The sequence below is a fragment of the Triticum aestivum genome, chromosome 1B (genome assembly GCF_018294505.1).
Source record: "Triticum aestivum cultivar Chinese Spring chromosome 1B, IWGSC CS RefSeq v2.1, whole genome shotgun sequence".
Taxonomy (NCBI): Eukaryota; Viridiplantae; Streptophyta; class Magnoliopsida; order Poales; family Poaceae; genus Triticum; species Triticum aestivum.
In genome coordinates this window covers 679,866,559-679,873,157 of record NC_057795.1, presented here as the reverse complement: position 1 = coordinate 679,873,157, position 6,599 = coordinate 679,866,559, and positions in this window count along the sequence as shown.

Genomic DNA, 6,599 nt, shown 5'->3' with positions numbered 1-6,599 from the left:
GAGGATCTTGGAGACGATTTCCGGATCGGAGAGAGCCGCGATAGTTCACGCGACTTCATCAATAAGGCTCTTGATCCTGCCAAGATAGTCATGTTGGGGAACGTAGCAGAAATTCAAAAATTTTCCTACGAATCACCAAGATCTATCTATGGAGAGACCAGCAACGAGTAGAAGGGGAGTGCATCTACATACCCTTGTAGATCGCTAAGCGGAAGCGTTCAAGTGAACGGGGTTGATGGAGTCGTACTCGTCGTGATTCAGATCACCGATGATCTAGTGCCGAACGGACGGCACCTCCGCGTTCAACAGACGTACAGCTCGACGATGTCTCCCACGCCTTGATCCAGCAAGGAGAGAGGGAGAGGTTGAGGAAGACTCCATCCAACAGCAGCACAACGGCGTGATGGTGATGGAGGAGCGTGGCAATCCTGCAGGGCTTCGCCGAGCACCTACGGGAGAGGAGATGTGTCACGGGAGGGAGAGGGAGGCAACCAAAGGCCTTAGGTATGATTGCTCCTCCTTTTCCCCACTATATATAGGGCCAAGGGAGAGGGGAAGGGCGCAGCCTTGCCCCCTCCTCCAAGGAAGGGGTGCGGCTAAGGATGGGGAGGAGTCCATCCTCCCCAAGGCACCTCGGAGGTGCCTTCCCCCTTTAGGACTCTCCCCTTTTTTCTTCTCTTGGCGCATGGGCCTCTTGGGGCTGGTGCCCTTGGCCCATGTAGGCCAAGGCGCACCCCCTACAGCCCATGTGGCCCCCCGGGGCAGGTGGCCCCACCCGGTGGGCCCCCGGGACCCTTCCGGTGGTCCCGGTACAATACCGATGACCCCGAAACTTGTCCCGATGGCCGAAACAGGACTTCCTATATATAAATCTTTACCTCCGGACCATTCCGGAACTCCTCGTGACGTCCGGGATCTCATCCGGGACTCCGAACAACATTCGGTAACCACATACAAGCTTCCTTTATAACCCTAGCGTCATCGAACCTTAAGTGTGTAGACCCTACGGGTTCGGGAGACATGCAGACATGACCGAGATGTTCTCTGGTCAATAACCAACAGCGGGATCTGGATACCCATGATGGCTCCCACATGTTCCACGATGATCTCATCGGATGAAACACGATGTCAAGGACTTAATCAATCCCGTATTCAATTCCCTTTGTCTAGCGGTATTTTACTTGCCCGAGATTCGATCGTCGGTATCCAATACCTTGTTCAATCTCGTTATCGGCAAGTCACTTTACTCGTTCCGTAACACATCATCCCGTGATCAAATCCTTGGTCACATTGCGCATATGATGATGTCCTACCGAGTGGGCCCAGAGATACCTCTCTGTTTACACGGAGTGACAAATCCCAGTCTCGATCCGCATAAAACAATAGATACTTTCGGAGATACCTGTAGTGCACCTTTATAGTCACCCAGTTACGTTGTGACGTTTGATACACCCAAAGCACTCCTACGGTATCCAGGAGTTATACGATCTCATGGTCAAAGGAAGAGATACTTGACATTCGCAAAGCTCTAGCAAATGAACTACTCGATCTTTTGTGCTAGTCTTAGGATTGGGTCTTGTCCATCACATCATTCTCCTAATGATGTGATCCCGTTATCAATGACATCCAATGTCCATAGCCAGGAAACCATGACTATCTGTTGATCACAACGAGCTAGTCAACTAGAGGCTCACTAGGGACTTATTGTGGTCTATGTATTCACACGTGTATTACGATTTCCGGATAATACAGTTATAGCATGAATAAAAGACAATTATCATGAACAAGGAAATATAATAATAATACTTTTATTATTGCCTCTAGGGCATATTTCCAACAGTCTCCCACTTGCACTAGAGTCAATAATCTAGTTCACATCGCCATGTGATTAACACTCACAGGTCACATCGCCATGTGACTAATAACCAAGAGTTTACTAGAGTCAGTAGTCTAGTTCACATCACTATGTGATTAACACTCAATGAGTTTTATGTTTGATCATGTTGCTTGTGAGAGAGGTTTTAGTCAACGGGTCTGAACCTTTCAGATCCGTGTGTGCTTTACAAATCTTTATGTCATCTCCTAGATGCAGCTACCACGCTCTATTTGGAGCTATTCCAAACAACTGTTCTACTTGCAACTATTCTAAATTGTTGCCCCATTGTACGTATCCGGTATCTCTACTTAGAGCTATCCGGATAGGTGTTTAAGCTTGCATCGTCGTAACCTTTACGACGAACTCTTTTACCACCTCCATAATCGAGAAAAATTCCTTAGTCCACTAGTTACTAAGGATAACTTTGACCGCTGTCCTGTGAGCCATTCTTGGATCACTCTTGTACCCCTTGACTGACTCATGGCAAGGCACACTTCAGGTGCGGTACTCATCATAGCATACTGAAGAGCCTACGTCTTAAGCATAGGGGACGACCTTCGTCCTTTCTCTCTATTCTGCCATGGTCGAGCTTTAAGTCTTGACTTCGTACCTTACAACTCAGGCAAGAACTCCTTCTTTGACTGGTCCATCTTGAACACCTTCAAGATCATGTCAAGGTATGTGCTCATTTGAAAGTATTATTAAGCATTTTGATCTATCCTTATAGATCTTGATGCTCAATGTTCAAGCAGCTTAATCCAGGCTTTCCATTGAAAAACACCTTTCAAATAACCCTATATGCTTTCTAGAAATTCTACATCATTTCTGATCAACATATACTCATCAGAAATTCTATAGTGCTCCCACTCACTTCTTTGGAAATACAAGTTTCTCATAAACTTTGTACAAACCCAAAATCTTTGATCATCATCAAAGCATTCATTCCAACTCCGAGATGCTCACTCCAGTCCTTAAAAGGATCGCTAGAACTAGCATACCTTTTAGCATCCTTAGGATCGACAAAACTTTTCTGATTGTATTGCATACAACCTTTCCTTACGAAAACTAGTAACGAAACTTGTCTTGACATCCATCTGCCAGATTTCATAAATGCAGCTAATGCTAACATGATTCCGACGGACTTTAAGCATCGCTACGGATGAGAAAAACTCATCGTAGTCAACTCCTTGAACTTGTGAAAAACTTTTCGCCACAAGTCGAGCTTCATGGACGGTGACATTACCATCCGCGTCCGTCTTCTTCTTAAAGATCCATTTATCTTAATGGCTTGCCGATCATCGGGCAATTCCACCAAAGTCCATGGATCCGTTCTCGGATTTTATGGCCTCTAACCATTTGTAGGAATTCGGGCCCACCATCGCTTCTCCATAGCTCGTAGGTTCATTGTTGTCTAGCAACATGACTTCCAAGACATGATTAAGTACCACTCTGAAGTAGTACGCATCCTTGTCATCCCACGAGGTTTGGTAGTGACTTGATCCGAAGTTTCATGATCAATATCATAAGCTTCCACTTCAATTGGTGTAGGTGCTACAGGAACAACTTCCTGTGCCCTGCTACACACTTGTTGAAGAGACGGTTCAATAACCTCATCAAGTCTCCACCATCCTCCCACTCAATTCTTTCGAGAAAAACTTTTCCTCGAGAAAGGACCCGATTCTAGAAACAATCCATATTGCTTTCGGATCTGAATTAGGAGGTATACCCAACTGTTTTGGGTTTCCTATGAAGATGCATTTTATCCGCTTTGGGTTCGAGCTTATCAACCTGAAACTTTTTCATATAAGCGTCGCAGCCCCAAACTTTTAAGAAACGACAACTTAGGTTTCTTTAAACCATAATTCATACGGTGTCATCTCAACGGAATTACGTGGTGCCCTATTTAAAGTGAATGTGGTTGTCTCTAATGCCTAACCCATGAACAATAGTGGTAATTCGATAAGAGACATCATGGTACGCACCATATCCAATAGGGTGCAACTATGATGTTCGGACACACCATCACACTATGGTGTTCCAGGCGGTATTAATTGCGAAACAATTTCCACAATGTCTTAATTGTGTGCCAAAACTCGTAACTTAGATATTCATCTCTATGATCGTATCATAGACATTTTATCCTCTTGTCACAATGATCTTCTACTTCACTCTGAAATTACTTGAACCATTCAATAATTCAGACTTGTGTTTCATCAAGTAAATATTCTCAACATCTACTTCAATCATCTGTGAAGTAAGAACATAACGATATTCACTGCATGCCTCAGCACTCATTGGACTGCACACATCAAAATGTGTTACTTCCTACAAGTTGCTATCTTGTTCCATCTTACTGAAAACGAGGCTTTTCAGTCATCTTGCCCATGTGGTATGATTTGCATATCTCAAGTGATTCAAAATCAAGTGAGTCCAAATGATCCATTTGCATGGAGTTTCTTCATGCATATACACCAATTAGACATGGTTCGCATGTCTCAAACTTTTCAAAACGAGTGAGTCCAAAGATCCATCAACATGGAGCTTCTTCATGCGTTTTATACCATTATGACTTACATGGCAGTGCCACAAGTAAGTGGTACTATCATTACTATCTTATATCTTTTGGCATGAAAATGTGTATCACTACGATCAAGATTCAATAAACCATTCCTTTAGGTGCAAGAGCACTTATTCAGGTTTAATACTAATCTTGATGGTAGAGGGAGCGTGCGATGTTAGATCACATCAAACTTGGAAACACTTCCAACACATATCGTCAGCTCACCTTTAGCTAGTCTCCGTTTTATTCCGTAGCTTTTATTTCGAGTTACTAACACTTAGCAACCGAACCGGTATCTAATACCCTGGTGCTACTAGGAGTACTAGTAAAGTACACATTAACATAATGTATATCCAATATACTTCTATCGACCTTGCCAGCCTTCTCATCTACCAAGCATCCAGGGTAATCCTGCTCCAGTGGTTGTTCCCCTTATCACAGAAGCACTTAGTCTCGGGTTTGGGTTCAACCTCGGGTTTCTTCACTGGTGCAGCAGCTGATTTGCCGTTTCATGAAGTATCCCTTCTTGCCCTTGCCCTTCTTGAAACTAGTGGTTTCACCAACCATCAACAACTGATGCTCCTTCTTGATTTCTACTTTCGCGATGTCAAACAACGCGAATACCTCAAGGATCATCATCTCTATCCTTGATATGTTATAGTTCATCACGAAGCTCTAGCAGCTTGGTGGTAATGACTTCGGAGAAACTATCACTATTTCATCTGGAAGATCAACTCCCACTTGATTCAAGTGATTGTTGTACTCAGACAATCTGAGCACAAGCTCAACGATTGAGCTTTTCTCCCTTAGTTTGCAGGCTAAGAAAATCGTCGGAGGTCTTATACCTCTTGACGTGGGCACGAGCCTGAAATCTTAATTTCAGCCCTCGAAACATCTCATATGTTCCGCGACATTTCGAAAACGTCTTTGGTGCCTATACTCTAAACCATTTAACTGAACTATCACGTAGTTATCAAAACGTGTATGTTCGATGTTCGAAACATCCACAAACGACGTTTGGGGTTCAGCACATTGAGCGGTGCATTAAGGACATGAGCTTTCTACTGATCGCATAATTGCTACTATCAACTTTCAACTATATTTTCTCTAGGAACATATCTAAACAGTAGAACTATAGCGTGAGCTACGACATAATTTGCAAAAGGTCTTTTGACTATGTTCAGGATAATTAAGTTCATCTTATGAACTCCCACAGATAGACATCCCTCTAGTCATCTAAGTGATTACATGATCCGAGTCAAACTAGGCCGTGTCCGATCATCACGTGAGACGGACTAGTCAACGTCGGTGAACATCTTCATGTTGATCGTATCTACTATACGACTCATGCTCGACCTTTCGGTCTCCGTGTTCCGAGGCCATGTCTCTACATGCTAGGCTCGTCAAGTTAACCCTAAGTGTTTTCGCTGTGTAAAACTGTCTTACACCCGTTGTATGTGAACGTAAGAATCTATCACACCCGATCATCACGTGGTGCTTCGAAACGACGAACTGTAGCAACGGTGCACAGTTAGGGGAGAACACTTCTTGAAATTTTAATGAGGGATCATCTTATTTACTACCGTCGTTCTAAGCAAATAAGATGCATAAACATAATAAACATCACATGCAATTATATAGTTGTGACATGATATGGCCAATATCATATAGCTCCATTGATCTCCATCTTCGGGGCTCCATGATCATCTTGTCACCGGCATGACACCATGATCTCCATCATCGTGTCTTCATGAAGTTGTCATGCCAACGACTACTTCTACTTCTATGACTAACGCGTTTAGCAATAAAGTAAAGTAGTTTACATGGCGTTCTTCAATGACACGCAGGTCATACAAAAAATAAAGACAACTCCTATGGCTCCTGCCGGTTGTCATACTCATCGACATGCAAGTCGTGAATCCTATTACAAGAACATGATCAATCTCATACATCACATATATCATTCATCACATCCTTTGGCCATATCACATCACATAGCATACCCTGCAAAAACAAGTTAGACGTCCTCTAATTGTTGTTTGCATGTTTTACGTGGCTGCTATGGGTTTCTAGCAAGAACGTTTCTTACCTACGCATGAACCACAACGTGATATGCCAATTGCTATTTACCCTTCATAAGGACCCTTTTCATCGAATCCGATC